The 24,751-nt window shown below is 45.7% G+C and overlaps 1 protein-coding gene and 47 non-coding genes across 48 annotated transcripts in view; all 48 read right to left on the reverse strand.

The window, feature by feature from the left end:
- LOC144984559 (uncharacterized) overlaps positions 1–24,751 on the reverse strand; it is a 402,969-nt gene that overhangs the window by 283,476 nt on the left and 94,742 nt on the right. The gene's annotated exons all lie outside the window — the stretch shown is intronic.
- Positions 300–418, reverse strand: LOC144985725 (5S ribosomal RNA). The gene has a single exon (XR_013649555.1). It is a non-coding gene; the product is annotated as a 5S ribosomal RNA (ribosomal RNA).
- LOC144985726 (5S ribosomal RNA) lies at positions 848–966 on the reverse strand. Its single transcript, XR_013649556.1, has one exon. It is a non-coding gene; the product is annotated as a 5S ribosomal RNA (ribosomal RNA).
- Positions 1,374–1,492, reverse strand: LOC144985728 (5S ribosomal RNA). The gene has a single exon (XR_013649558.1). It is a non-coding gene; the product is annotated as a 5S ribosomal RNA (ribosomal RNA).
- Positions 1,900–2,018, reverse strand: LOC144985729 (5S ribosomal RNA). The gene has a single exon (XR_013649559.1). It is a non-coding gene; the product is annotated as a 5S ribosomal RNA (ribosomal RNA).
- LOC144985730 (5S ribosomal RNA) lies at positions 2,426–2,544 on the reverse strand. The gene has a single exon (XR_013649560.1). It is a non-coding gene; the product is annotated as a 5S ribosomal RNA (ribosomal RNA).
- Positions 2,952–3,070, reverse strand: LOC144985731 (5S ribosomal RNA). The gene has a single exon (XR_013649561.1). It is a non-coding gene; the product is annotated as a 5S ribosomal RNA (ribosomal RNA).
- Positions 3,478–3,596, reverse strand: LOC144985732 (5S ribosomal RNA). Its single transcript, XR_013649562.1, has one exon. It is a non-coding gene; the product is annotated as a 5S ribosomal RNA (ribosomal RNA).
- Positions 4,004–4,122, reverse strand: LOC144985733 (5S ribosomal RNA). Its single transcript, XR_013649563.1, has one exon. It is a non-coding gene; the product is annotated as a 5S ribosomal RNA (ribosomal RNA).
- LOC144985734 (5S ribosomal RNA) lies at positions 4,530–4,648 on the reverse strand. The gene has a single exon (XR_013649564.1). It is a non-coding gene; the product is annotated as a 5S ribosomal RNA (ribosomal RNA).
- Positions 5,056–5,174, reverse strand: LOC144985735 (5S ribosomal RNA). The gene has a single exon (XR_013649565.1). It is a non-coding gene; the product is annotated as a 5S ribosomal RNA (ribosomal RNA).
- On the reverse strand, positions 5,582–5,700 carry LOC144985736 (5S ribosomal RNA). Its single transcript, XR_013649566.1, has one exon. It is a non-coding gene; the product is annotated as a 5S ribosomal RNA (ribosomal RNA).
- LOC144985738 (5S ribosomal RNA) lies at positions 6,108–6,226 on the reverse strand. Its single transcript, XR_013649567.1, has one exon. It is a non-coding gene; the product is annotated as a 5S ribosomal RNA (ribosomal RNA).
- LOC144985740 (5S ribosomal RNA) lies at positions 6,634–6,752 on the reverse strand. Its single transcript, XR_013649569.1, has one exon. It is a non-coding gene; the product is annotated as a 5S ribosomal RNA (ribosomal RNA).
- Positions 7,160–7,278, reverse strand: LOC144985741 (5S ribosomal RNA). Its single transcript, XR_013649570.1, has one exon. It is a non-coding gene; the product is annotated as a 5S ribosomal RNA (ribosomal RNA).
- LOC144985742 (5S ribosomal RNA) lies at positions 7,686–7,804 on the reverse strand. The gene has a single exon (XR_013649571.1). It is a non-coding gene; the product is annotated as a 5S ribosomal RNA (ribosomal RNA).
- Positions 8,212–8,330, reverse strand: LOC144985743 (5S ribosomal RNA). Its single transcript, XR_013649573.1, has one exon. It is a non-coding gene; the product is annotated as a 5S ribosomal RNA (ribosomal RNA).
- LOC144985744 (5S ribosomal RNA) lies at positions 8,738–8,856 on the reverse strand. Its single transcript, XR_013649574.1, has one exon. It is a non-coding gene; the product is annotated as a 5S ribosomal RNA (ribosomal RNA).
- On the reverse strand, positions 9,264–9,382 carry LOC144985745 (5S ribosomal RNA). The gene has a single exon (XR_013649575.1). It is a non-coding gene; the product is annotated as a 5S ribosomal RNA (ribosomal RNA).
- LOC144985746 (5S ribosomal RNA) lies at positions 9,790–9,908 on the reverse strand. Its single transcript, XR_013649576.1, has one exon. It is a non-coding gene; the product is annotated as a 5S ribosomal RNA (ribosomal RNA).
- On the reverse strand, positions 10,316–10,434 carry LOC144985747 (5S ribosomal RNA). The gene has a single exon (XR_013649577.1). It is a non-coding gene; the product is annotated as a 5S ribosomal RNA (ribosomal RNA).
- On the reverse strand, positions 10,842–10,960 carry LOC144985748 (5S ribosomal RNA). The gene has a single exon (XR_013649579.1). It is a non-coding gene; the product is annotated as a 5S ribosomal RNA (ribosomal RNA).
- On the reverse strand, positions 11,368–11,486 carry LOC144985749 (5S ribosomal RNA). The gene has a single exon (XR_013649580.1). It is a non-coding gene; the product is annotated as a 5S ribosomal RNA (ribosomal RNA).
- On the reverse strand, positions 11,894–12,012 carry LOC144985751 (5S ribosomal RNA). Its single transcript, XR_013649582.1, has one exon. It is a non-coding gene; the product is annotated as a 5S ribosomal RNA (ribosomal RNA).
- Positions 12,420–12,538, reverse strand: LOC144985752 (5S ribosomal RNA). The gene has a single exon (XR_013649583.1). It is a non-coding gene; the product is annotated as a 5S ribosomal RNA (ribosomal RNA).
- Positions 12,946–13,064, reverse strand: LOC144985754 (5S ribosomal RNA). Its single transcript, XR_013649584.1, has one exon. It is a non-coding gene; the product is annotated as a 5S ribosomal RNA (ribosomal RNA).
- Positions 13,472–13,590, reverse strand: LOC144985755 (5S ribosomal RNA). Its single transcript, XR_013649585.1, has one exon. It is a non-coding gene; the product is annotated as a 5S ribosomal RNA (ribosomal RNA).
- LOC144985756 (5S ribosomal RNA) lies at positions 13,998–14,116 on the reverse strand. The gene has a single exon (XR_013649586.1). It is a non-coding gene; the product is annotated as a 5S ribosomal RNA (ribosomal RNA).
- On the reverse strand, positions 14,524–14,642 carry LOC144985757 (5S ribosomal RNA). Its single transcript, XR_013649587.1, has one exon. It is a non-coding gene; the product is annotated as a 5S ribosomal RNA (ribosomal RNA).
- Positions 15,050–15,168, reverse strand: LOC144985758 (5S ribosomal RNA). Its single transcript, XR_013649588.1, has one exon. It is a non-coding gene; the product is annotated as a 5S ribosomal RNA (ribosomal RNA).
- LOC144985759 (5S ribosomal RNA) lies at positions 15,576–15,694 on the reverse strand. The gene has a single exon (XR_013649589.1). It is a non-coding gene; the product is annotated as a 5S ribosomal RNA (ribosomal RNA).
- On the reverse strand, positions 16,102–16,220 carry LOC144985760 (5S ribosomal RNA). The gene has a single exon (XR_013649590.1). It is a non-coding gene; the product is annotated as a 5S ribosomal RNA (ribosomal RNA).
- LOC144985761 (5S ribosomal RNA) lies at positions 16,629–16,747 on the reverse strand. Its single transcript, XR_013649591.1, has one exon. It is a non-coding gene; the product is annotated as a 5S ribosomal RNA (ribosomal RNA).
- Positions 17,177–17,295, reverse strand: LOC144985763 (5S ribosomal RNA). The gene has a single exon (XR_013649593.1). It is a non-coding gene; the product is annotated as a 5S ribosomal RNA (ribosomal RNA).
- Positions 17,703–17,821, reverse strand: LOC144985764 (5S ribosomal RNA). The gene has a single exon (XR_013649594.1). It is a non-coding gene; the product is annotated as a 5S ribosomal RNA (ribosomal RNA).
- LOC144985765 (5S ribosomal RNA) lies at positions 18,229–18,347 on the reverse strand. The gene has a single exon (XR_013649595.1). It is a non-coding gene; the product is annotated as a 5S ribosomal RNA (ribosomal RNA).
- On the reverse strand, positions 18,754–18,872 carry LOC144985766 (5S ribosomal RNA). The gene has a single exon (XR_013649596.1). It is a non-coding gene; the product is annotated as a 5S ribosomal RNA (ribosomal RNA).
- LOC144985767 (5S ribosomal RNA) lies at positions 19,280–19,398 on the reverse strand. Its single transcript, XR_013649597.1, has one exon. It is a non-coding gene; the product is annotated as a 5S ribosomal RNA (ribosomal RNA).
- On the reverse strand, positions 19,805–19,923 carry LOC144985769 (5S ribosomal RNA). Its single transcript, XR_013649599.1, has one exon. It is a non-coding gene; the product is annotated as a 5S ribosomal RNA (ribosomal RNA).
- On the reverse strand, positions 20,331–20,449 carry LOC144985770 (5S ribosomal RNA). Its single transcript, XR_013649600.1, has one exon. It is a non-coding gene; the product is annotated as a 5S ribosomal RNA (ribosomal RNA).
- Positions 20,857–20,975, reverse strand: LOC144986224 (5S ribosomal RNA). The gene has a single exon (XR_013650054.1). It is a non-coding gene; the product is annotated as a 5S ribosomal RNA (ribosomal RNA).
- LOC144985771 (5S ribosomal RNA) lies at positions 21,383–21,501 on the reverse strand. The gene has a single exon (XR_013649601.1). It is a non-coding gene; the product is annotated as a 5S ribosomal RNA (ribosomal RNA).
- LOC144985772 (5S ribosomal RNA) lies at positions 21,909–22,027 on the reverse strand. Its single transcript, XR_013649602.1, has one exon. It is a non-coding gene; the product is annotated as a 5S ribosomal RNA (ribosomal RNA).
- On the reverse strand, positions 22,435–22,553 carry LOC144985773 (5S ribosomal RNA). Its single transcript, XR_013649603.1, has one exon. It is a non-coding gene; the product is annotated as a 5S ribosomal RNA (ribosomal RNA).
- On the reverse strand, positions 22,961–23,079 carry LOC144985775 (5S ribosomal RNA). The gene has a single exon (XR_013649605.1). It is a non-coding gene; the product is annotated as a 5S ribosomal RNA (ribosomal RNA).
- Positions 23,487–23,605, reverse strand: LOC144985776 (5S ribosomal RNA). The gene has a single exon (XR_013649606.1). It is a non-coding gene; the product is annotated as a 5S ribosomal RNA (ribosomal RNA).
- LOC144985777 (5S ribosomal RNA) lies at positions 24,013–24,131 on the reverse strand. Its single transcript, XR_013649607.1, has one exon. It is a non-coding gene; the product is annotated as a 5S ribosomal RNA (ribosomal RNA).
- LOC144985778 (5S ribosomal RNA) lies at positions 24,561–24,679 on the reverse strand. The gene has a single exon (XR_013649608.1). It is a non-coding gene; the product is annotated as a 5S ribosomal RNA (ribosomal RNA).

A 24,751-nucleotide genomic window follows, 5' to 3' on the forward strand; every position in this document is an offset into this window, starting at 1 on the left:
ACACACCCACCTGCTGCAAAAACCATGCCATTTCACCTCTCCTCTGCAAAATCAGCCTTGGTTTAAACACACACAAAGTCTGAACAGAAACACTGCTAACATCTGCTCATTGTAACAGGTGGGTGTAATTAGGCTAAAGGTTATGCATTGACACCTTGATTCTGATTGCTCTGAAGCTACCTGATTACTTTACATGAGGCAAAAGTTGTTTATTAAAAAAAAAAAAAAAAAAACCTTAGGTGAACTTTGAAGCAGATTTTGGAAGAACACCCTCTGCTGGTTGGGAGGAAAAGATGGAAAACTTACAGCACCTGGTATTCCCAAGCGGTCTCCCATCCAGGTACTAACCAGGCCCAACCCTGTTTGGCTTCCGAGATCGGACGAGATCGGGCGGGTCCAGAGTGGTGTGGCCGTAAGCACTTGCCAGTGTCCAGCAAAGCCTCTTGGCCACTCAATCTCAAGGTTTTCCTGCTTAAAGCTACAGGCTTGCCATTGTGTCCTCCTGATTAACACACCTGCTGACTAGACACACCCACCTGCTGCAAAAACCATGCCATTTCACCTCTCCTCTGCAAAATCAGCCTTGGTTTAAACACACACAAAGTCTGAACAGAAACACTGCTAACATCTGCTCATTGTAACAGGTGGGTGTAATTAGGCTAAAGGTTATGCATTGACACCTTGATTCTGATTGCTCTGAAGCTACCTGATTACTTTACATGAGGCAAAAGTTGTTTATTAAAAAAAAAAAAAAAAAAAAAGAAAAAGAAAAAGGAAAAAACCTTAGGTGAACTTTGAAGCAGATTTTGGAAGAACACCCTCTGCTGGTTGGGAGGAAAAGATGGAAAACTTACAGCACCTGGTATTCCCAAGCGGTCTCCCATCCAGGTACTAACCAGGCCCAACCCTGTTTGGCTTCCGAGATCGGACGAGATCGGGCGGGTCCAGAGTGGTGTGGCCGTAAGCACTTGCCAGTGTCCAGCAAAGCCTCTTGGCCACTCAATCTCAAGGTTTTCCTGCTTAAAGCTACAGGCTTGCCATTGTGTCCTCCTGATTAACACACCTGCTGACTAGACACACCCACCTGCTGCAAAAACCATGCCATTTCACCTCTCCTCTGCAAAATCAGCCTTGGTTTAAACACACACAAAGTCTGAACAGAAACACTGCTAACATCTGCTCATTGTAACAGGTGGGTGTAATTAGGCTAAAGGTTATGCATTGACACCTTGATTCTGATTGCTCTGAAGCTACCTGATTACTTTACATGAGGCAAAAGTTGTTTATTAAAAAAAAAAAAAAAAAAACCTTAGGTGAACTTTGAAGCAGATTTTGGAAGAACACCCTCTGCTGGTTGGGAGGAAAAGATGGAAAACTTACAGCACCTGGTATTCCCAAGCGGTCTCCCATCCAGGTACTAACCAGGCCCAACCCTGTTTGGCTTCCGAGATCGGACGAGATCGGGCGGGTCCAGAGTGGTGTGGCCGTAAGCACTTGCCAGTGTCCAGCAAAGCCTCTTGGCCACTCAATCTCAAGGTTTTCCTGCTTAAAGCTACAGGCTTGCCATTGTGTCCTCCTGATTAACACACCTGCTGACTAGACACACCCACCTGCTGCAAAAACCATGCCATTTCACCTCTCCTCTGCAAAATCAGCCTTGGTTTAAACACACACAAAGTCTGAACAGAAACACTGCTAACATCTGCTCATTGTAACAGGTGGGTGTAATTAGGCTAAAGGTTATGCATTGACACCTTGATTCTGATTGCTCTGAAGCTACCTGATTACTTTACATGAGGCAAAAGTTGTTTATTAAAAAAAAAAAAAAAAAAACCTTAGGTGAACTTTGAAGCAGATTTTGGAAGAACACCCTCTGCTGGTTGGGAGGAAAAGATGGAAAACTTACAGCACCTGGTATTCCCAAGCGGTCTCCCATCCAGGTACTAACCAGGCCCAACCCTGTTTGGCTTCCGAGATCGGACGAGATCGGGCGGGTCCAGAGTGGTGTGGCCGTAAGCACTTGCCAGTGTCCAGCAAAGCCTCTTGGCCACTCAATCTCAAGGTTTTCCTGCTTAAAGCTACAGGCTTGCCATTGTGTCCTCCTGATTAACACACCTGCTGACTAGACACACCCACCTGCTGCAAAAACCATGCCATTTCACCTCTCCTCTGCAAAATCAGCCTTGGTTTAAACACACACAAAGTCTGAACAGAAACACTGCTAACATCTGCTCATTGTAACAGGTGGGTGTAATTAGGCTAAAGGTTATGCATTGACACCTTGATTCTGATTGCTCTGAAGCTACCTGATTACTTTACATGAGGCAAAAGTTGTTTATTAAAAAAAAAAAAAAAAAAACCTTAGGTGAACTTTGAAGCAGATTTTGGAAGAACACCCTCTGCTGGTTGGGAGGAAAAGATGGAAAACTTACAGCACCTGGTATTCCCAAGCGGTCTCCCATCCAGGTACTAACCAGGCCCAACCCTGTTTGGCTTCCGAGATCGGACGAGATCGGGCGGGTCCAGAGTGGTGTGGCCGTAAGCACTTGCCAGTGTCCAGCAAAGCCTCTTGGCCACTCAATCTCAAGGTTTTCCTGCTTAAAGCTACAGGCTTGCCATTGTGTCCTCCTGATTAACACACCTGCTGACTAGACACACCCACCTGCTGCAAAAACCATGCCATTTCACCTCTCCTCTGCAAAATCAGCCTTGGTTTAAACACACACAAAGTCTGAACAGAAACACTGCTAACATCTGCTCATTGTAACAGGTGGGTGTAATTAGGCTAAAGGTTATGCATTGACACCTTGATTCTGATTGCTCTGAAGCTACCTGATTACTTTACATGAGGCAAAAGTTGTTTATTAAAAAAAAAAAAAAAAAAACCTTAGGTGAACTTTGAAGCAGATTTTGGAAGAACACCCTCTGCTGGTTGGGAGGAAAAGATGGAAAACTTACAGCACCTGGTATTCCCAAGCGGTCTCCCATCCAGGTACTAACCAGGCCCAACCCTGTTTGGCTTCCGAGATCGGACGAGATCGGGCGGGTCCAGAGTGGTGTGGCCGTAAGCACTTGCCAGTGTCCAGCAAAGCCTCTTGGCCACTCAATCTCAAGGTTTTCCTGCTTAAAGCTACAGGCTTGCCATTGTGTCCTCCTGATTAACACACCTGCTGACTAGACACACCCACCTGCTGCAAAAACCATGCCATTTCACCTCTCCTCTGCAAAATCAGCCTTGGTTTAAACACACACAAAGTCTGAACAGAAACACTGCTAACATCTGCTCATTGTAACAGGTGGGTGTAATTAGGCTAAAGGTTATGCATTGACACCTTGATTCTGATTGCTCTGAAGCTACCTGATTACTTTACATGAGGCAAAAGTTGTTTATTAAAAAAAAAAAAAAAAAAACCTTAGGTGAACTTTGAAGCAGATTTTGGAAGAACACCCTCTGCTGGTTGGGAGGAAAAGATGGAAAACTTACAGCACCTGGTATTCCCAAGCGGTCTCCCATCCAGGTACTAACCAGGCCCAACCCTGTTTGGCTTCCGAGATCGGACGAGATCGGGCGGGTCCAGAGTGGTGTGGCCGTAAGCACTTGCCAGTGTCCAGCAAAGCCTCTTGGCCACTCAATCTCAAGGTTTTCCTGCTTAAAGCTACAGGCTTGCCATTGTGTCCTCCTGATTAACACACCTGCTGACTAGACACACCCACCTGCTGCAAAAACCATGCCATTTCACCTCTCCTCTGCAAAATCAGCCTTGGTTTAAACACACACAAAGTCTGAACAGAAACACTGCTAACATCTGCTCATTGTAACAGGTGGGTGTAATTAGGCTAAAGGTTATGCATTGACACCTTGATTCTGATTGCTCTGAAGCTACCTGATTACTTTACATGAGGCAAAAGTTGTTTATTAAAAAAAAAAAAAAAAAAACCTTAGGTGAACTTTGAAGCAGATTTTGGAAGAACACCCTCTGCTGGTTGGGAGGAAAAGATGGAAAACTTACAGCACCTGGTATTCCCAAGCGGTCTCCCATCCAGGTACTAACCAGGCCCAACCCTGTTTGGCTTCCGAGATCGGACGAGATCGGGCGGGTCCAGAGTGGTGTGGCCGTAAGCACTTGCCAGTGTCCAGCAAAGCCTCTTGGCCACTCAATCTCAAGGTTTTCCTGCTTAAAGCTACAGGCTTGCCATTGTGTCCTCCTGATTAACACACCTGCTGACTAGACACACCCACCTGCTGCAAAAACCATGCCATTTCACCTCTCCTCTGCAAAATCAGCCTTGGTTTAAACACACACAAAGTCTGAACAGAAACACTGCTAACATCTGCTCATTGTAACAGGTGGGTGTAATTAGGCTAAAGGTTATGCATTGACACCTTGATTCTGATTGCTCTGAAGCTACCTGATTACTTTACATGAGGCAAAAGTTGTTTATTAAAAAAAAAAAAAAAAAAACCTTAGGTGAACTTTGAAGCAGATTTTGGAAGAACACCCTCTGCTGGTTGGGAGGAAAAGATGGAAAACTTACAGCACCTGGTATTCCCAAGCGGTCTCCCATCCAGGTACTAACCAGGCCCAACCCTGTTTGGCTTCCGAGATCGGACGAGATCGGGCGGGTCCAGAGTGGTGTGGCCGTAAGCACTTGCCAGTGTCCAGCAAAGCCTCTTGGCCACTCAATCTCAAGGTTTTCCTGCTTAAAGCTACAGGCTTGCCATTGTGTCCTCCTGATTAACACACCTGCTGACTAGACACACCCACCTGCTGCAAAAACCATGCCATTTCACCTCTCCTCTGCAAAATCAGCCTTGGTTTAAACACACACAAAGTCTGAACAGAAACACTGCTAACATCTGCTCATTGTAACAGGTGGGTGTAATTAGGCTAAAGGTTATGCATTGACACCTTGATTCTGATTGCTCTGAAGCTACCTGATTACTTTACATGAGGCAAAAGTTGTTTATTAAAAAAAAAAAAAAAAAAACCTTAGGTGAACTTTGAAGCAGATTTTGGAAGAACACCCTCTGCTGGTTGGGAGGAAAAGATGGAAAACTTACAGCACCTGGTATTCCCAAGCGGTCTCCCATCCAGGTACTAACCAGGCCCAACCCTGTTTGGCTTCCGAGATCGGACGAGATCGGGCGGGTCCAGAGTGGTGTGGCCGTAAGCACTTGCCAGTGTCCAGCAAAGCCTCTTGGCCACTCAATCTCAAGGTTTTCCTGCTTAAAGCTACAGGCTTGCCATTGTGTCCTCCTGATTAACACACCTGCTGACTAGACACACCCACCTGCTGCAAAAACCATGCCATTTCACCTCTCCTCTGCAAAATCAGCCTTGGTTTAAACACACACAAAGTCTGAACAGAAACACTGCTAACATCTGCTCATTGTAACAGGTGGGTGTAATTAGGCTAAAGGTTATGCATTGACACCTTGATTCTGATTGCTCTGAAGCTACCTGATTACTTTACATGAGGCAAAAGTTGTTTATTAAAAAAAAAAAAAAAAAAACCTTAGGTGAACTTTGAAGCAGATTTTGGAAGAACACCCTCTGCTGGTTGGGAGGAAAAGATGGAAAACTTACAGCACCTGGTATTCCCAAGCGGTCTCCCATCCAGGTACTAACCAGGCCCAACCCTGTTTGGCTTCCGAGATCGGACGAGATCGGGCGGGTCCAGAGTGGTGTGGCCGTAAGCACTTGCCAGTGTCCAGCAAAGCCTCTTGGCCACTCAATCTCAAGGTTTTCCTGCTTAAAGCTACAGGCTTGCCATTGTGTCCTCCTGATTAACACACCTGCTGACTAGACACACCCACCTGCTGCAAAAACCATGCCATTTCACCTCTCCTCTGCAAAATCAGCCTTGGTTTAAACACACACAAAGTCTGAACAGAAACACTGCTAACATCTGCTCATTGTAACAGGTGGGTGTAATTAGGCTAAAGGTTATGCATTGACACCTTGATTCTGATTGCTCTGAAGCTACCTGATTACTTTACATGAGGCAAAAGTTGTTTATTAAAAAAAAAAAAAAAAAAACCTTAGGTGAACTTTGAAGCAGATTTTGGAAGAACACCCTCTGCTGGTTGGGAGGAAAAGATGGAAAACTTACAGCACCTGGTATTCCCAAGCGGTCTCCCATCCAGGTACTAACCAGGCCCAACCCTGTTTGGCTTCCGAGATCGGACGAGATCGGGCGGGTCCAGAGTGGTGTGGCCGTAAGCACTTGCCAGTGTCCAGCAAAGCCTCTTGGCCACTCAATCTCAAGGTTTTCCTGCTTAAAGCTACAGGCTTGCCATTGTGTCCTCCTGATTAACACACCTGCTGACTAGACACACCCACCTGCTGCAAAAACCATGCCATTTCACCTCTCCTCTGCAAAATCAGCCTTGGTTTAAACACACACAAAGTCTGAACAGAAACACTGCTAACATCTGCTCATTGTAACAGGTGGGTGTAATTAGGCTAAAGGTTATGCATTGACACCTTGATTCTGATTGCTCTGAAGCTACCTGATTACTTTACATGAGGCAAAAGTTGTTTATTAAAAAAAAAAAAAAAAAAACCTTAGGTGAACTTTGAAGCAGATTTTGGAAGAACACCCTCTGCTGGTTGGGAGGAAAAGATGGAAAACTTACAGCACCTGGTATTCCCAAGCGGTCTCCCATCCAGGTACTAACCAGGCCCAACCCTGTTTGGCTTCCGAGATCGGACGAGATCGGGCGGGTCCAGAGTGGTGTGGCCGTAAGCACTTGCCAGTGTCCAGCAAAGCCTCTTGGCCACTCAATCTCAAGGTTTTCCTGCTTAAAGCTACAGGCTTGCCATTGTGTCCTCCTGATTAACACACCTGCTGACTAGACACACCCACCTGCTGCAAAAACCATGCCATTTCACCTCTCCTCTGCAAAATCAGCCTTGGTTTAAACACACACAAAGTCTGAACAGAAACACTGCTAACATCTGCTCATTGTAACAGGTGGGTGTAATTAGGCTAAAGGTTATGCATTGACACCTTGATTCTGATTGCTCTGAAGCTACCTGATTACTTTACATGAGGCAAAAGTTGTTTATTAAAAAAAAAAAAAAAAAAACCTTAGGTGAACTTTGAAGCAGATTTTGGAAGAACACCCTCTGCTGGTTGGGAGGAAAAGATGGAAAACTTACAGCACCTGGTATTCCCAAGCGGTCTCCCATCCAGGTACTAACCAGGCCCAACCCTGTTTGGCTTCCGAGATCGGACGAGATCGGGCGGGTCCAGAGTGGTGTGGCCGTAAGCACTTGCCAGTGTCCAGCAAAGCCTCTTGGCCACTCAATCTCAAGGTTTTCCTGCTTAAAGCTACAGGCTTGCCATTGTGTCCTCCTGATTAACACACCTGCTGACTAGACACACCCACCTGCTGCAAAAACCATGCCATTTCACCTCTCCTCTGCAAAATCAGCCTTGGTTTAAACACACACAAAGTCTGAACAGAAACACTGCTAACATCTGCTCATTGTAACAGGTGGGTGTAATTAGGCTAAAGGTTATGCATTGACACCTTGATTCTGATTGCTCTGAAGCTACCTGATTACTTTACATGAGGCAAAAGTTGTTTATTAAAAAAAAAAAAAAAAAAACCTTAGGTGAACTTTGAAGCAGATTTTGGAAGAACACCCTCTGCTGGTTGGGAGGAAAAGATGGAAAACTTACAGCACCTGGTATTCCCAAGCGGTCTCCCATCCAGGTACTAACCAGGCCCAACCCTGTTTGGCTTCCGAGATCGGACGAGATCGGGCGGGTCCAGAGTGGTGTGGCCGTAAGCACTTGCCAGTGTCCAGCAAAGCCTCTTGGCCACTCAATCTCAAGGTTTTCCTGCTTAAAGCTACAGGCTTGCCATTGTGTCCTCCTGATTAACACACCTGCTGACTAGACACACCCACCTGCTGCAAAAACCATGCCATTTCACCTCTCCTCTGCAAAATCAGCCTTGGTTTAAACACACACAAAGTCTGAACAGAAACACTGCTAACATCTGCTCATTGTAACAGGTGGGTGTAATTAGGCTAAAGGTTATGCATTGACACCTTGATTCTGATTGCTCTGAAGCTACCTGATTACTTTACATGAGGCAAAAGTTGTTTATTAAAAAAAAAAAAAAAAAAACCTTAGGTGAACTTTGAAGCAGATTTTGGAAGAACACCCTCTGCTGGTTGGGAGGAAAAGATGGAAAACTTACAGCACCTGGTATTCCCAAGCGGTCTCCCATCCAGGTACTAACCAGGCCCAACCCTGTTTGGCTTCCGAGATCGGACGAGATCGGGCGGGTCCAGAGTGGTGTGGCCGTAAGCACTTGCCAGTGTCCAGCAAAGCCTCTTGGCCACTCAATCTCAAGGTTTTCCTGCTTAAAGCTACAGGCTTGCCATTGTGTCCTCCTGATTAACACACCTGCTGACTAGACACACCCACCTGCTGCAAAAACCATGCCATTTCACCTCTCCTCTGCAAAATCAGCCTTGGTTTAAACACACACAAAGTCTGAACAGAAACACTGCTAACATCTGCTCATTGTAACAGGTGGGTGTAATTAGGCTAAAGGTTATGCATTGACACCTTGATTCTGATTGCTCTGAAGCTACCTGATTACTTTACATGAGGCAAAAGTTGTTTATTAAAAAAAAAAAAAAAAAAACCTTAGGTGAACTTTGAAGCAGATTTTGGAAGAACACCCTCTGCTGGTTGGGAGGAAAAGATGGAAAACTTACAGCACCTGGTATTCCCAAGCGGTCTCCCATCCAGGTACTAACCAGGCCCAACCCTGTTTGGCTTCCGAGATCGGACGAGATCGGGCGGGTCCAGAGTGGTGTGGCCGTAAGCACTTGCCAGTGTCCAGCAAAGCCTCTTGGCCACTCAATCTCAAGGTTTTCCTGCTTAAAGCTACAGGCTTGCCATTGTGTCCTCCTGATTAACACACCTGCTGACTAGACACACCCACCTGCTGCAAAAACCATGCCATTTCACCTCTCCTCTGCAAAATCAGCCTTGGTTTAAACACACACAAAGTCTGAACAGAAACACTGCTAACATCTGCTCATTGTAACAGGTGGGTGTAATTAGGCTAAAGGTTATGCATTGACACCTTGATTCTGATTGCTCTGAAGCTACCTGATTACTTTACATGAGGCAAAAGTTGTTTATTAAAAAAAAAAAAAAAAAAACCTTAGGTGAACTTTGAAGCAGATTTTGGAAGAACACCCTCTGCTGGTTGGGAGGAAAAGATGGAAAACTTACAGCACCTGGTATTCCCAAGCGGTCTCCCATCCAGGTACTAACCAGGCCCAACCCTGTTTGGCTTCCGAGATCGGACGAGATCGGGCGGGTCCAGAGTGGTGTGGCCGTAAGCACTTGCCAGTGTCCAGCAAAGCCTCTTGGCCACTCAATCTCAAGGTTTTCCTGCTTAAAGCTACAGGCTTGCCATTGTGTCCTCCTGATTAACACACCTGCTGACTAGACACACCCACCTGCTGCAAAAACCATGCCATTTCACCTCTCCTCTGCAAAATCAGCCTTGGTTTAAACACACACAAAGTCTGAACAGAAACACTGCTAACATCTGCTCATTGTAACAGGTGGGTGTAATTAGGCTAAAGGTTATGCATTGACACCTTGATTCTGATTGCTCTGAAGCTACCTGATTACTTTACATGAGGCAAAAGTTGTTTATTAAAAAAAAAAAAAAAAAAACCTTAGGTGAACTTTGAAGCAGATTTTGGAAGAACACCCTCTGCTGGTTGGGAGGAAAAGATGGAAAACTTACAGCACCTGGTATTCCCAAGCGGTCTCCCATCCAGGTACTAACCAGGCCCAACCCTGTTTGGCTTCCGAGATCGGACGAGATCGGGCGGGTCCAGAGTGGTGTGGCCGTAAGCACTTGCCAGTGTCCAGCAAAGCCTCTTGGCCACTCAATCTCAAGGTTTTCCTGCTTAAAGCTACAGGCTTGCCATTGTGTCCTCCTGATTAACACACCTGCTGACTAGACACACCCACCTGCTGCAAAAACCATGCCATTTCACCTCTCCTCTGCAAAATCAGCCTTGGTTTAAACACACACAAAGTCTGAACAGAAACACTGCTAACATCTGCTCATTGTAACAGGTGGGTGTAATTAGGCTAAAGGTTATGCATTGACACCTTGATTCTGATTGCTCTGAAGCTACCTGATTACTTTACATGAGGCAAAAGTTGTTTATTAAAAAAAAAAAAAAAAAAACCTTAGGTGAACTTTGAAGCAGATTTTGGAAGAACACCCTCTGCTGGTTGGGAGGAAAAGATGGAAAACTTACAGCACCTGGTATTCCCAAGCGGTCTCCCATCCAGGTACTAACCAGGCCCAACCCTGTTTGGCTTCCGAGATCGGACGAGATCGGGCGGGTCCAGAGTGGTGTGGCCGTAAGCACTTGCCAGTGTCCAGCAAAGCCTCTTGGCCACTCAATCTCAAGGTTTTCCTGCTTAAAGCTACAGGCTTGCCATTGTGTCCTCCTGATTAACACACCTGCTGACTAGACACACCCACCTGCTGCAAAAACCATGCCATTTCACCTCTCCTCTGCAAAATCAGCCTTGGTTTAAACACACACAAAGTCTGAACAGAAACACTGCTAACATCTGCTCATTGTAACAGGTGGGTGTAATTAGGCTAAAGGTTATGCATTGACACCTTGATTCTGATTGCTCTGAAGCTACCTGATTACTTTACATGAGGCAAAAGTTGTTTATTAAAAAAAAAAAAAAAAAAACCTTAGGTGAACTTTGAAGCAGATTTTGGAAGAACACCCTCTGCTGGTTGGGAGGAAAAGATGGAAAACTTACAGCACCTGGTATTCCCAAGCGGTCTCCCATCCAGGTACTAACCAGGCCCAACCCTGTTTGGCTTCCGAGATCGGACGAGATCGGGCGGGTCCAGAGTGGTGTGGCCGTAAGCACTTGCCAGTGTCCAGCAAAGCCTCTTGGCCACTCAATCTCAAGGTTTTCCTGCTTAAAGCTACAGGCTTGCCATTGTGTCCTCCTGATTAACACACCTGCTGACTAGACACACCCACCTGCTGCAAAAACCATGCCATTTCACCTCTCCTCTGCAAAATCAGCCTTGGTTTAAACACACACAAAGTCTGAACAGAAACACTGCTAACATCTGCTCATTGTAACAGGTGGGTGTAATTAGGCTAAAGGTTATGCATTGACACCTTGATTCTGATTGCTCTGAAGCTACCTGATTACTTTACATGAGGCAAAAGTTGTTTATTAAAAAAAAAAAAAAAAAAACCTTAGGTGAACTTTGAAGCAGATTTTGGAAGAACACCCTCTGCTGGTTGGGAGGAAAAGATGGAAAACTTACAGCACCTGGTATTCCCAAGCGGTCTCCCATCCAGGTACTAACCAGGCCCAACCCTGTTTGGCTTCCGAGATCGGACGAGATCGGGCGGGTCCAGAGTGGTGTGGCCGTAAGCACTTGCCAGTGTCCAGCAAAGCCTCTTGGCCACTCAATCTCAAGGTTTTCCTGCTTAAAGCTACAGGCTTGCCATTGTGTCCTCCTGATTAACACACCTGCTGACTAGACACACCCACCTGCTGCAAAAACCATGCCATTTCACCTCTCCTCTGCAAAATCAGCCTTGGTTTAAACACACACAAAGTCTGAACAGAAACACTGCTAACATCTGCTCATTGTAACAGGTGGGTGTAATTAGGCTAAAGGTTATGCATTGACACCTTGATTCTGATTGCTCTGAAGCTACCTGATTACTTTACATGAGGCAAAAGTTGTTTATTAAAAAAAAAAAAAAAAAAACCTTAGGTGAACTTTGAAGCAGATTTTGGAAGAACACCCTCTGCTGGTTGGGAGGAAAAGATGGAAAACTTACAGCACCTGGTATTCCCAAGCGGTCTCCCATCCAGGTACTAACCAGGCCCAACCCTGTTTGGCTTCCGAGATCGGACGAGATCGGGCGGGTCCAGAGTGGTGTGGCCGTAAGCACTTGCCAGTGTCCAGCAAAGCCTCTTGGCCACTCAATCTCAAGGTTTTCCTGCTTAAAGCTACAGGCTTGCCATTGTGTCCTCCTGATTAACACACCTGCTGACTAGACACACCCACCTGCTGCAAAAACCATGCCATTTCACCTCTCCTCTGCAAAATCAGCCTTGGTTTAAACACACACAAAGTCTGAACAGAAACACTGCTAACATCTGCTCATTGTAACAGGTGGGTGTAATTAGGCTAAAGGTTATGCATTGACACCTTGATTCTGATTGCTCTGAAGCTACCTGATTACTTTACATGAGGCAAAAGTTGTTTATTAAAAAAAAAAAAAAAAAAACCTTAGGTGAACTTTGAAGCAGATTTTGGAAGAACACCCTCTGCTGGTTGGGAGGAAAAGATGGAAAACTTACAGCACCTGGTATTCCCAAGCGGTCTCCCATCCAGGTACTAACCAGGCCCAACCCTGTTTGGCTTCCGAGATCGGACGAGATCGGGCGGGTCCAGAGTGGTGTGGCCGTAAGCACTTGCCAGTGTCCAGCAAAGCCTCTTGGCCACTCAATCTCAAGGTTTTCCTGCTTAAAGCTACAGGCTTGCCATTGTGTCCTCCTGATTAACACACCTGCTGACTAGACACACCCACCTGCTGCAAAAACCATGCCATTTCACCTCTCCTCTGCAAAATCAGCCTTGGTTTAAACACACACAAAGTCTGAACAGAAACACTGCTAACATCTGCTCATTGTAACAGGTGGGTGTAATTAGGCTAAAGGTTATGCATTGACACCTTGATTCTGATTGCTCTGAAGCTACCTGATTACTTTACATGAGGCAAAAGTTGTTTATTAAAAAAAAAAAAAAAAAAACCTTAGGTGAACTTTGAAGCAGATTTTGGAAGAACACCCTCTGCTGGTTGGGAGGAAAAGATGGAAAACTTACAGCACCTGGTATTCCCAAGCGGTCTCCCATCCAGGTACTAACCAGGCCCAACCCTGTTTGGCTTCCGAGATCGGACGAGATCGGGCGGGTCCAGAGTGGTGTGGCCGTAAGCACTTGCCAGTGTCCAGCAAAGCCTCTTGGCCACTCAATCTCAAGGTTTTCCTGCTTAAAGCTACAGGCTTGCCATTGTGTCCTCCTGATTAACACACCTGCTGACTAGACACACCCACCTGCTGCAAAAACCATGCCATTTCACCTCTCCTCTGCAAAATCAGCCTTGGTTTAAACACACACAAAGTCTGAACAGAAACACTGCTAACATCTGCTCATTGTAACAGGTGGGTGTAATTAGGCTAAAGGTTATGCATTGACACCTTGATTCTGATTGCTCTGAAGCTACCTGATTACTTTACATGAGGCAAAAGTTGTTTATTAAAAAAAAAAAAAAAAAAACCTTAGGTGAACTTTGAAGCAGATTTTGGAAGAACACCCTCTGCTGGTTGGGAGGAAAAGATGGAAAACTTACAGCACCTGGTATTCCCAAGCGGTCTCCCATCCAGGTACTAACCAGGCCCAACCCTGTTTGGCTTCCGAGATCGGACGAGATCGGGCGGGTCCAGAGTGGTGTGGCCGTAAGCACTTGCCAGTGTCCAGCAAAGCCTCTTGGCCACTCAATCTCAAGGTTTTCCTGCTTAAAGCTACAGGCTTGCCATTGTGTCCTCCTGATTAACACACCTGCTGACTAGACACACCCACCTGCTGCAAAAACCATGCCATTTCACCTCTCCTCTGCAAAATCAGCCTTGGTTTAAACACACACAAAGTCTGAACAGAAACACTGCTAACATCTGCTCATTGTAACAGGTGGGTGTAATTAGGCTAAAGGTTATGCATTGACACCTTGATTCTGATTGCTCTGAAGCTACCTGATTACTTTACATGAGGCAAAAGTTGTTTATTAAAAAAAAAAAAAAAAAAACCTTAGGTGAACTTTGAAGCAGATTTTGGAAGAACACCCTCTGCTGGTTGGGAGGAAAAGATGGAAAACTTACAGCACCTGGTATTCCCAAGCGGTCTCCCATCCAGGTACTAACCAGGCCCAACCCTGTTTGGCTTCCGAGATCGGACGAGATCGGGCGGGTCCAGAGTGGTGTGGCCGTAAGCACTTGCCAGTGTCCAGCAAAGCCTCTTGGCCACTCAATCTCAAGGTTTTCCTGCTTAAAGCTACAGGCTTGCCATTGTGTCCTCCTGATTAACACACCTGCTGACTAGACACACCCACCTGCTGCAAAAACCATGCCATTTCACCTCTCCTCTGCAAAATCAGCCTTGGTTTAAACACACACAAAGTCTGAACAGAAACACTGCTAACATCTGCTCATTGTAACAGGTGGGTGTAATTAGGCTAAAGGTTATGCATTGACACCTTGATTCTGATTGCTCTGAAGCTACCTGATTACTTTACATGAGGCAAAAGTTGTTTATTAAAAAAAAAAAAAAAAAAACCTTAGGTGAACTTTGAAGCAGATTTTGGAAGAACACCCTCTGCTGGTTGGGAGGAAAAGATGGAAAACTTACAGCACCTGGTATTCCCAAGCGGTCTCCCATCCAGGTACTAACCAGGCCCAACCCTGTTTGGCTTCCGAGATCGGACGAGATCGGGCGGGTCCAGAGTGGTGTGGCCGTAAGCACTTGCCAGTGTCCAGCAAAGCCTCTTGGCCACTCAATCTCAAGGTTTTCCTGCTTAAAGCTACAGGCTTGCCATTGTGTCCTCCTGATTAACACACCTGCTGACTAGACACACCCACCTGCTGCAAAAACCATGCCATTTCACCTCTCCTCTGCAAAATCAGCCTTGGTTTAAACACACACAAAGTCTGAACAGAAACACTGCTAACATCTGCTCATTGTAACAGGTGGGTGTAATTAGGCTAAAGGTTATGCATTGACACCTTGATTCTGATTGCTCTGAAGCTACCTGATTACTTTACATGAGGCAAAAGTTGTTTATTAAAAAAAAAAAAAAAAAAACCTTAGGTGAACTTTGAAGCAGATTTTGGAAGAACACCCTCTGCTGGTTGGGAGGAAAAGATGGAAAACTTACAGCACCTGGTATTCCCAAGCGGTCTCCCATCCAGGTACTAACCAGGCCCAACCCTGTTTGGCTTCCGAGATCGGACGAGATCGGGCGGGTCCAGAGTGGTGTGGCCGTAAGCACTTGCCAGTGTCCAGCAAAGCCTCTTGGCCACTCAATCTCAAGGTTTTCCTGCTTAAAGCTACAGGCTTGCCATTGTGTCCTCCTGATTAACACACCTGCTGACTAGACACACCCACCTGCTGCAAAAACCATGCCATTTCACCTCTCCTCTGCAAAATCAGCCTTGGTTTAAACACACACAAAGTCTGAACAGAAACACTGCTAACATCTGCTCATTGTAACAGGTGGGTGTAATTAGGCTAAAGGTTATGCATTGACACCTTGATTCTGATTGCTCTGAAGCTACCTGATTACTTTACATGAGGCAAAAGTTGTTTATTAAAAAAAAAAAAAAAAAAACCTTAGGTGAACTTTGAAGCAGATTTTGGAAGAACACCCTCTGCTGGTTGGGAGGAAAAGATGGAAAACTTACAGCACCTGGTATTCCCAAGCGGTCTCCCATCCAGGTACTAACCAGGCCCAACCCTGTTTGGCTTCCGAGATCGGACGAGATCGGGCGGGTCCAGAGTGGTGTGGCCGTAAGCACTTGCCAGTGTCCAGCAAAGCCTCTTGGCCACTCAATCTCAAGGTTTTCCTGCTTAAAGCTACAGGCTTGCCATTGTGTCCTCCTGATTAACACACCTGCTGACTAGACACACCCACCTGCTGCAAAAACCATGCCATTTCACCTCTCCTCTGCAAAATCAGCCTTGGTTTAAACACACACAAAGTCTGAACAGAAACACTGCTAACATCTGCTCATTGTAACAGGTGGGTGTAATTAGGCTAAAGGTTATGCATTGACACCTTGATTCTGATTGCTCTGAAGCTACCTGATTACTTTACATGAGGCAAAAGTTGTTTATTAAAAAAAAAAAAAAAAAAACCTTAGGTGAACTTTGAAGCAGATTTTGGAAGAACACCCTCTGCTGGTTGGGAGGAAAAGATGGAAAACTTACAGCACCTGGTATTCCCAAGCGGTCTCCCATCCAGGTACTAACCAGGCCCAACCCTGTTTGGCTTCCGAGATCGGACGAGATCGGGCGGGTCCAGAGTGGTGTGGCCGTAAGCACTTGCCAGTGTCCAGCAAAGCCTCTTGGCCACTCAATCTCAAGGTTTTCCTGCTTAAAGCTACAGGCTTGCCATTGTGTCCTCCTGATTAACACACCTGCTGACTAGACACACCCACCTGCTGCAAAAACCATGCCATTTCACCTCTCCTCTGCAAAATCAGCCTTGGTTTAAACACACACAAAGTCTGAACAGAAACACTGCTAACATCTGCTCATTGTAACAGGTGGGTGTAATTAGGCTAAAGGTTATGCATTGACACCTTGATTCTGATTGCTCTGAAGCTACCTGATTACTTTACATGAGGCAAAAGTTGTTTATTAAAAAAAAAAAAAAAAAAAACCTTAGGTGAACTTTGAAGCAGATTTTGGAAGAACACCCTCTGCTGGTTGGGAGGAAAAGATGGAAAACTTACAGCACCTGGTATTCCCAAGCGGTCTCCCATCCAGGTACTAACCAGGCCCAACCCTGTTTGGCTTCCGAGATCGGACGAGATCGGGCGGGTCCAGAGTGGTGTGGCCGTAAGCACTTGCCAGTGTCCAGCAAAGCCTCTTGGCCACTCAATCTCAAGGTTTTCCTGCTTAAAGCTACAGGCTTGCCATTGTGTCCTCCTGATTAACACACCTGCTGACTAGACACACCCACCTGCTGCAAAAACCATGCCATTTCACCTCTCCTCTGCAAAATCAGCCTTGGTTTAAACACACACAAAGTCTGAACAGAAACACTGCTAACATCTGCTCATTGTAACAGGTGGGTGTAATTAGGCTAAAGGTTATGCATTGACACCTTGATTCTGATTGCTCTGAAGCTACCTGATTACTTTACATGAGGCAAAAGTTGTTTATTAAAAAAAAAAAAAAAAAAAAAGAAAAAGAAAAAGGAAAAAACCTTAGGTGAACTTTGAAGCAGATTTTGGAAGAACACCCTCTGCTGGTTGGGAGGAAAAGATGGAAAACTTACAGCACCTGGTATTCCCAAGCGGTCTCCCATCCAGGTACTAACCAGGCCCAACCCTGTTTGGCTTCCGAGATCGGACGAGATCGGGCGGGTCCAGAGTGGTGTGGCCGTAAGCACTTGCCAGTGTCCAGCAAAGCCTCTTGGCCACTCAATCTCAAGGTTTTCCTGCTTAAAGCTACAGGCTTGCCATTGTGTCCTCCTGATTAACACACCTGCTGACTAGACACACCCACCTGCTGCAAAAACCATGCCATTTCACCTCTCCTCTGCAAAATCAGCCTTGGTTTAAACACACACAAAGTCTGAACAGAAACACTGCTAACATCTGCTCATTGTAACAGGTGGGTGTAATTAGGCTAAAGGTTATGCATTGACACCTTGATTCTGATTGCTCTGAAGCTACCTGATTACTTTACATGAGGCAAAAGTTGTTTATTAAAAAAAAAAAAAAAAAAACCTTAGGTGAACTTTGAAGCAGATTTTGGAAGAACACCCTCTGCTGGTTGGGAGGAAAAGATGGAAAACTTACAGCACCTGGTATTCCCAAGCGGTCTCCCATCCAGGTACTAACCAGGCCCAACCCTGTTTGGCTTCCGAGATCGGACGAGATCGGGCGGGTCCAGAGTGGTGTGGCCGTAAGCACTTGCCAGTGTCCAGCAAAGCCTCTTGGCCACTCAATCTCAAGGTTTTCCTGCTTAAAGCTACAGGCTTGCCATTGTGTCCTCCTGATTAACACACCTGCTGACTAGACACACCCACCTGCTGCAAAAACCATGCCATTTCACCTCTCCTCTGCAAAATCAGCCTTGGTTTAAACACACACAAAGTCTGAACAGAAACACTGCTAACATCTGCTCATTGTAACAGGTGGGTGTAATTAGGCTAAAGGTTATGCATTGACACCTTGATTCTGATTGCTCTGAAGCTACCTGATTACTTTACATGAGGCAAAAGTTGTTTATTAAAAAAAAAAAAAAAAAAACCTTAGGTGAACTTTGAAGCAGATTTTGGAAGAACACCCTCTGCTGGTTGGGAGGAAAAGATGGAAAACTTACAGCACCTGGTATTCCCAAGCGGTCTCCCATCCAGGTACTAACCAGGCCCAACCCTGTTTGGCTTCCGAGATCGGACGAGATCGGGCGGGTCCAGAGTGGTGTGGCCGTAAGCACTTGCCAGTGTCCAGCAAAGCCTCTTGGCCACTCAATCTCAAGGTTTTCCTGCTTAAAGCTACAGGCTTGCCATTGTGTCCTCCTGATTAACACACCTGCTGACTAGACACACCCACCTGCTGCAAAAACCATGCCATTTCACCTCTCCTCTGCAAAATCAGCCTTGGTTTAAACACACACAAAGTCTGAACAGAAACACTGCTAACATCTGCTCATTGTAACAGGTGGGTGTAATTAGGCTAAAGGTTATGCATTGACACCTTGATTCTGATTGCTCTGAAGCTACCTGATTACTTTACATGAGGCAAAAGTTGTTTATTAAAAAAAAAAAAAAAAAACCTTAGGTGAACTTTGAAGCAGATTTTGGAAGAACACCCTCTGCTGGTTGGGAGGAAAAGATGGAAAACTTACAGCACCTGGTATTCCCAAGCGGTCTCCCATCCAGGTACTAACCAGGCCCAACCCTGTTTGGCTTCCGAGATCGGACGAGATCGGGCGGGTCCAGAGTGGTGTGGCCGTAAGCACTTGCCAGTGTCCAGCAAAGCCTCTTGGCCACTCAATCTCAAGGTTTTCCTGCTTAAAGCTACAGGCTTGCCATTGTGTCCTCCTGATTAACACACCTGCTGACTAGACACACCCACCTGCTGCAAAAACCATGCCATTTCACCTCTCCTCTGCAAAATCAGCCTTGGTTTAAACACACACAAAGTCTGAACAGAAACACTGCTAACATCTGCTCATTGTAACAGGTGGGTGTAATTAGGCTAAAGGTTATGCATTGACACCTTGATTCTGATTGCTCTGAAGCTACCTGATTACTTTACATGAGGCAAAAGTTGTTTATTAAAAAAAAAAAAAAAAAAACCTTAGGTGAACTTTGAAGCAGATTTTGGAAGAACACCCTCTGCTGGTTGGGAGGAAAAGATGGAAAACTTACAGCACCTGGTATTCCCAAGCGGTCTCCCATCCAGGTACTAACCAGGCCCAACCCTGTTTGGCTTCCGAGATCGGACGAGATCGGGCGGGTCCAGAGTGGTGTGGCCGTAAGCACTTGCCAGTGTCCAGCAAAGCCTCTTGGCCACTCAATCTCAAGGTTTTCCTGCTTAAAGCTACAGGCTTGCCATTGTGTCCTCCTGATTAACACACCTGCTGACTAGACACACCCACCTGCTGCAAAAACCATGCCATTTCACCTCTCCTCTGCAAAATCAGCCTTGGTTTAAACACACACAAAGTCTGAACAGAAACACTGCTAACATCTGCTCATTGTAACAGGTGGGTGTAATTAGGCTAAAGGTTATGCATTGACACCTTGATTCTGATTGCTCTGAAGCTACCTGATTACTTTACATGAGGCAAAAGTTGTTTATTAAAAAAAAAAAAAAAAAACCTTAGGTGAACTTTGAAGCAGATTTTGGAAGAACACCCTCTGCTGGTTGGGAGGAAAAGATGGAAAACTTACAGCACCTGGTATTCCCAAGCGGTCTCCCATCCAGGTACTAACCAGGCCCAACCCTGTTTGGCTTCCGAGATCGGACGAGATCGGGCGGGTCCAGAGTGGTGTGGCCGTAAGCACTTGCCAGTGTCCAGCAAAGCCTCTTGGCCACTCAATCTCAAGGTTTTCCTGCTTAAAGCTACAGGCTTGCCATTGTGTCCTCCTGATTAACACACCTGCTGACTAGACACACCCACCTGCTGCAAAAACCATGCCATTTCACCTCTCCTCTGCAAAATCAGCCTTGGTTTAAACACACACAAAGTCTGAACAGAAACACTGCTAACATCTGCTCATTGTAACAGGTGGGTGTAATTAGGCTAAAGGTTATGCATTGACACCTTGATTCTGATTGCTCTGAAGCTACCTGATTACTTTACATGAGGCAAAAGTTGTTTATTAAAAAAAAAAAAAAAAAAACCTTAGGTGAACTTTGAAGCAGATTTTGGAAGAACACCCTCTGCTGGTTGGGAGGAAAAGATGGAAAACTTACAGCACCTGGTATTCCCAAGCGGTCTCCCATCCAGGTACTAACCAGGCCCAACCCTGTTTGGCTTCCGAGATCGGACGAGATCGGGCGGGTCCAGAGTGGTGTGGCCGTAAGCACTTGCCAGTGTCCAGCAAAGCCTCTTGGCCACTCAATCTCAAGGTTTTCCTGCTTAAAGCTACAGGCTTGCCATTGTGTCCTCCTGATTAACACACCTGCTGACTAGACACACCCACCTGCTGCAAAAACCATGCCATTTCACCTCTCCTCTGCAAAATCAGCCTTGGTTTAAACACACACAAAGTCTGAACAGAAACACTGCTAACATCTGCTCATTGTAACAGGTGGGTGTAATTAGGCTAAAGGTTATGCATTGACACCTTGATTCTGATTGCTCTGAAGCTACCTGATTACTTTACATGAGGCAAAAGTTGTTTATTAAAAAAAAAAAAAAAAAAACCTTAGGTGAACTTTGAAGCAGATTTTGGAAGAACACCCTCTGCTGGTTGGGAGGAAAAGATGGAAAACTTACAGCACCTGGTATTCCCAAGCGGTCTCCCATCCAGGTACTAACCAGGCCCAACCCTGTTTGGCTTCTGAGATCGGACGAGATCGGGCGGGTCCAGAGTGGTGTGGCCGTAAGCACTTGCCAGTGTCCAGCAAAGCCTCTTGGCCACTCAATCTCAAGGTTTTCCTGCTTAAAGCTACAGGCTTGCCATTGTGTCCTCCTGATTAACACACCTGCTGACTAGACACACCCACCTGCTGCAAAAACCATGCCATTTCACCTCTCCTCTGCAAAATCAGCCTTGGTTTAAACACACACAAAGTCTGAACAGAAACACTGCTAACATCTGCTCATTGTAACAGGTGGGTGTAATTAGGCTAAAGGTTATGCATTGACACCTTGATTCTGATTGCTCTGAAGCTACCTGATTACTTTACATGAGGCAAAAGTTGTTTATTAAAAAAAAAAAAAAAAAAACCTTAGGTGAACTTTGAAGCAGATTTTGGAAGAACACCCTCTGCTGGTTGGGAGGAAAAGATGGAAAACTTACAGCACCTGGTATTCCCAAGCGGTCTCCCATCCAGGTACTAACCAGGCCCAACCCTGTTTGGCTTCCGAGATCGGACGAGATCGGGCGGGTCCAGAGTGGTGTGGCCGTAAGCACTTGCCAGTGTCCAGCAAAGCCTCTTGGCCACTCAATCTCAAGGTTTTCCTGCTTAAAGCTACAGGCTTGCCATTGTGTCCTCCTGATTAACACACCTGCTGACTAGACACACCCACCTGCTGCAAAAACCATGCCATTTCACCTCTCCTCTGCAAAATCAGCCTTGGTTTAAACACACACAAAGTCTGAACAGAAACACTGCTAACATCTGCTCATTGTAACAGGTGGGTGTAATTAGGCTAAAGGTTATGCATTGACACCTTGATTCTGATTGCTCTGAAGCTACCTGATTACTTTACATGAGGCAAAAGTTGTTTATTAAAAAAAAAAAAAAAAAAACCTTAGGTGAACTTTGAAGCAGATTTTGGAAGAACACCCTCTGCTGGTTGGGAGGAAAAGATGGAAAACTTACAGCACCTGGTATTCCCAAGCGGTCTCCCATCCAGGTACTAACCAGGCCCAACCCTGTTTGGCTTCCGAGATCGGACGAGATCGGGCGGGTCCAGAGTGGTGTGGCCGTAAGCACTTGCCAGTGTCCAGCAAAGCCTCTTGGCCACTCAATCTCAAGGTTTTCCTGCTTAAAGCTACAGGCTTGCCATTGTGTCCTCCTGATTAACACACCTGCTGACTAGACACACCCACCTGCTGCAAAAACCATGCCATTTCACCTCTCCTCTGCAAAATCAGCCTTGGTTTAAACACACACAAAGTCTGAACAGAAACACTGCTAACATCTGCTCATTGTAACAGGTGGGTGTAATTAGGCTAAAGGTTATGCATTGACACCTTGATTCTGATTGCTCTGAAGCTACCTGATTACTTTACATGAGGCAAAAGTTGTTTATTAAAAAAAAAAAAAAAAAAACCTTAGGTGAACTTTGAAGCAGATTTTGGAAGAACACCCTCTGCTGGTTGGGAGGAAAAGATGGAAAACTTACAGCACCTGGTATTCCCAAGCGGTCTCCCATCCAGGTACTAACCAGGCCCAACCCTGTTTGGCTTCCGAGATCGGACGAGATCGGGCGGGTCCAGAGTGGTGTGGCCGTAAGCACTTGCCAGTGTCCAGCAAAGCCTCTTGGCCACTCAATCTCAAGGTTTTCCTGCTTAAAGCTACAGGCTTGCCATTGTGTCCTCCTGATTAACACACCTGCTGACTAGACACACCCACCTGCTGCAAAAACCATGCCATTTCACCTCTCCTCTGCAAAATCAGCCTTGGTTTAAACACACACAAAGTCTGAACAGAAACACTGCTAACATCTGCTCATTGTAACAGGTGGGTGTAATTAGGCTAAAGGTTATGCATTGACACCTTGATTCTGATTGCTCTGAAGCTACCTGATTACTTTACATGAGGCAAAAGTTGTTTATTAAAAAAAAAAAAAAAAAAACCTTAGGTGAACTTTGAAGCAGATTTTGGAAGAACACCCTCTGCTGGTTGGGAGGAAAAGATGGAAAACTTACAGCACCTGGTATTCCCAAGCGGTCTCCCATCCAGGTACTAACCAGGCCCAACCCTGTTTGGCTTCCGAGATCGGACGAGATCGGGCGGGTCCAGAGTGGTGTGGCCGTAAGCACTTGCCAGTGTCCAGCAAAGCCTCTTGGCCACTCAATCTCAAGGTTTTCCTGCTTAAAGCTACAGGCTTGCCATTGTGTCCTCCTGATTAACACACCTGCTGACTAGACACACCCACCTGCTGCAAAAACCATGCCATTTCACCTCTCCTCTGCAAAATCAGCCTTGGTTTAAACACACACAAAGTCTGAACAGAAACACTGCTAACATCTGCTCATTGTAACAGGTGGGTGTAATTAGGCTAAAGGTTATGCATTGACACCTTGATTCTGATTGCTCTGAAGCTACCTGATTACTTTACATGAGGCAAAAGTTGTTTATTAAAAAAAAAAAAAAAAAAACCTTAGGTGAACTTTGAAGCAGATTTTGGAAGAACACCCTCTGCTGGTTGGGAGGAAAAGATGGAAAACTTACAGCACCTGGTATTCCCAAGCGGTCTCCCATCCAGGTACTAACCAGGCCCAACCCTGTTTGGCTTCCGAGATCGGACGAGATCGGGCGGGTCCAGAGTGGTGTGGCCGTAAGCACTTGCCAGTGTCCAGCAAAGCCTCTTGGCCACTCAATCTCAAGGTTTTCCTGCTTAAAGCTACAGGCTTGCCATTGTGTCCTCCTGATTAACACACCTGCTGACTAGACACACCCACCTGCTGCAAAAACCATGCCATTTCACCTCTCCTCTGCAAAATCAGCCTTGGTTTAAACACACACAAAGTCTGAACAGAAACACTGCTAACATCTGCTCATTGTAACAGGTGGGTGTAATTAGGCTAAAGGTTATGCATTGACACCTTGATTCTGATTGCTCTGAAGCTACCTGATTACTTTACATGAGGCAAAAGTTGTTTATTAAAAAAAAAAAAAAAAAAACCTTAGGTGAACTTTGAAGCAGATTTTGGAAGAACACCCTCTGCTGGTTGGGAGGAAAAGATGGAAAACTTACAGCACCTGGTATTCCCAAGCGGTCTCCCATCCAGGTACTAACCAGGCCCAACCCTGTTTGGCTTCCGAGATCGGACGAGATCGGGCGGGTCCAGAGTGGTGTGGCCGTAAGCACTTGCCAGTGTCCAGCAAAGCCTCTTGGCCACTCAATCTCAAGGTTTTCCTGCTTAAAGCTACAGGCTTGCCATTGTGTCCTCCTGATTAACACACCTGCTGACTAGACACACCCACCTGCTGCAAAAACCATGCCATTTCACCTCTCCTCTGCAAAATCAGCCTTGGTTTAAACACACACAAAGTCTGAACAGAAACACTGCTAACATCTGCTCATTGTAACAGGTGGGTGTAATTAGGCTAAAGGTTATGCATTGACACCTTGATTCTGATTGCTCTGAAGCTACCTGATTACTTTACATGAGGCAAAAGTTGTTTATTAAAAAAAAAAAAAAAAAAAAAGAAAAAGAAAAAGGAAAAAACCTTAGGTGAACTTTGAAGCAGATTTTGGAAGAACACCCTCTGCTGGTTGGGAGGAAAAGATGGAAAACTTACAGCACCTGGTATTCCCAAGCGGTCTCCCATCCAGGTACTAACCAGGCCCAACCCTGTTTGGCTTCCGAGATCGGACGAGATCGGGCGGGTCCAGAGTGGTGTGGCCGTAAGCACTTGCCAGTGTCCAGCAAAGCCTCTTGGCCACTCAATCTCAAGGTTTTCCTGCTTAAAGCTACAGGCTTGC

The sequence above is a fragment of the Oryzias latipes genome, chromosome 16 (genome assembly GCF_053564925.1).
Source record: "Oryzias latipes strain Hd-rR chromosome 16, Olatipes_Hd-rR_3.1".
In the NCBI taxonomy this organism is placed as follows: domain Eukaryota; kingdom Metazoa; phylum Chordata; class Actinopteri; order Beloniformes; family Adrianichthyidae; genus Oryzias; species Oryzias latipes.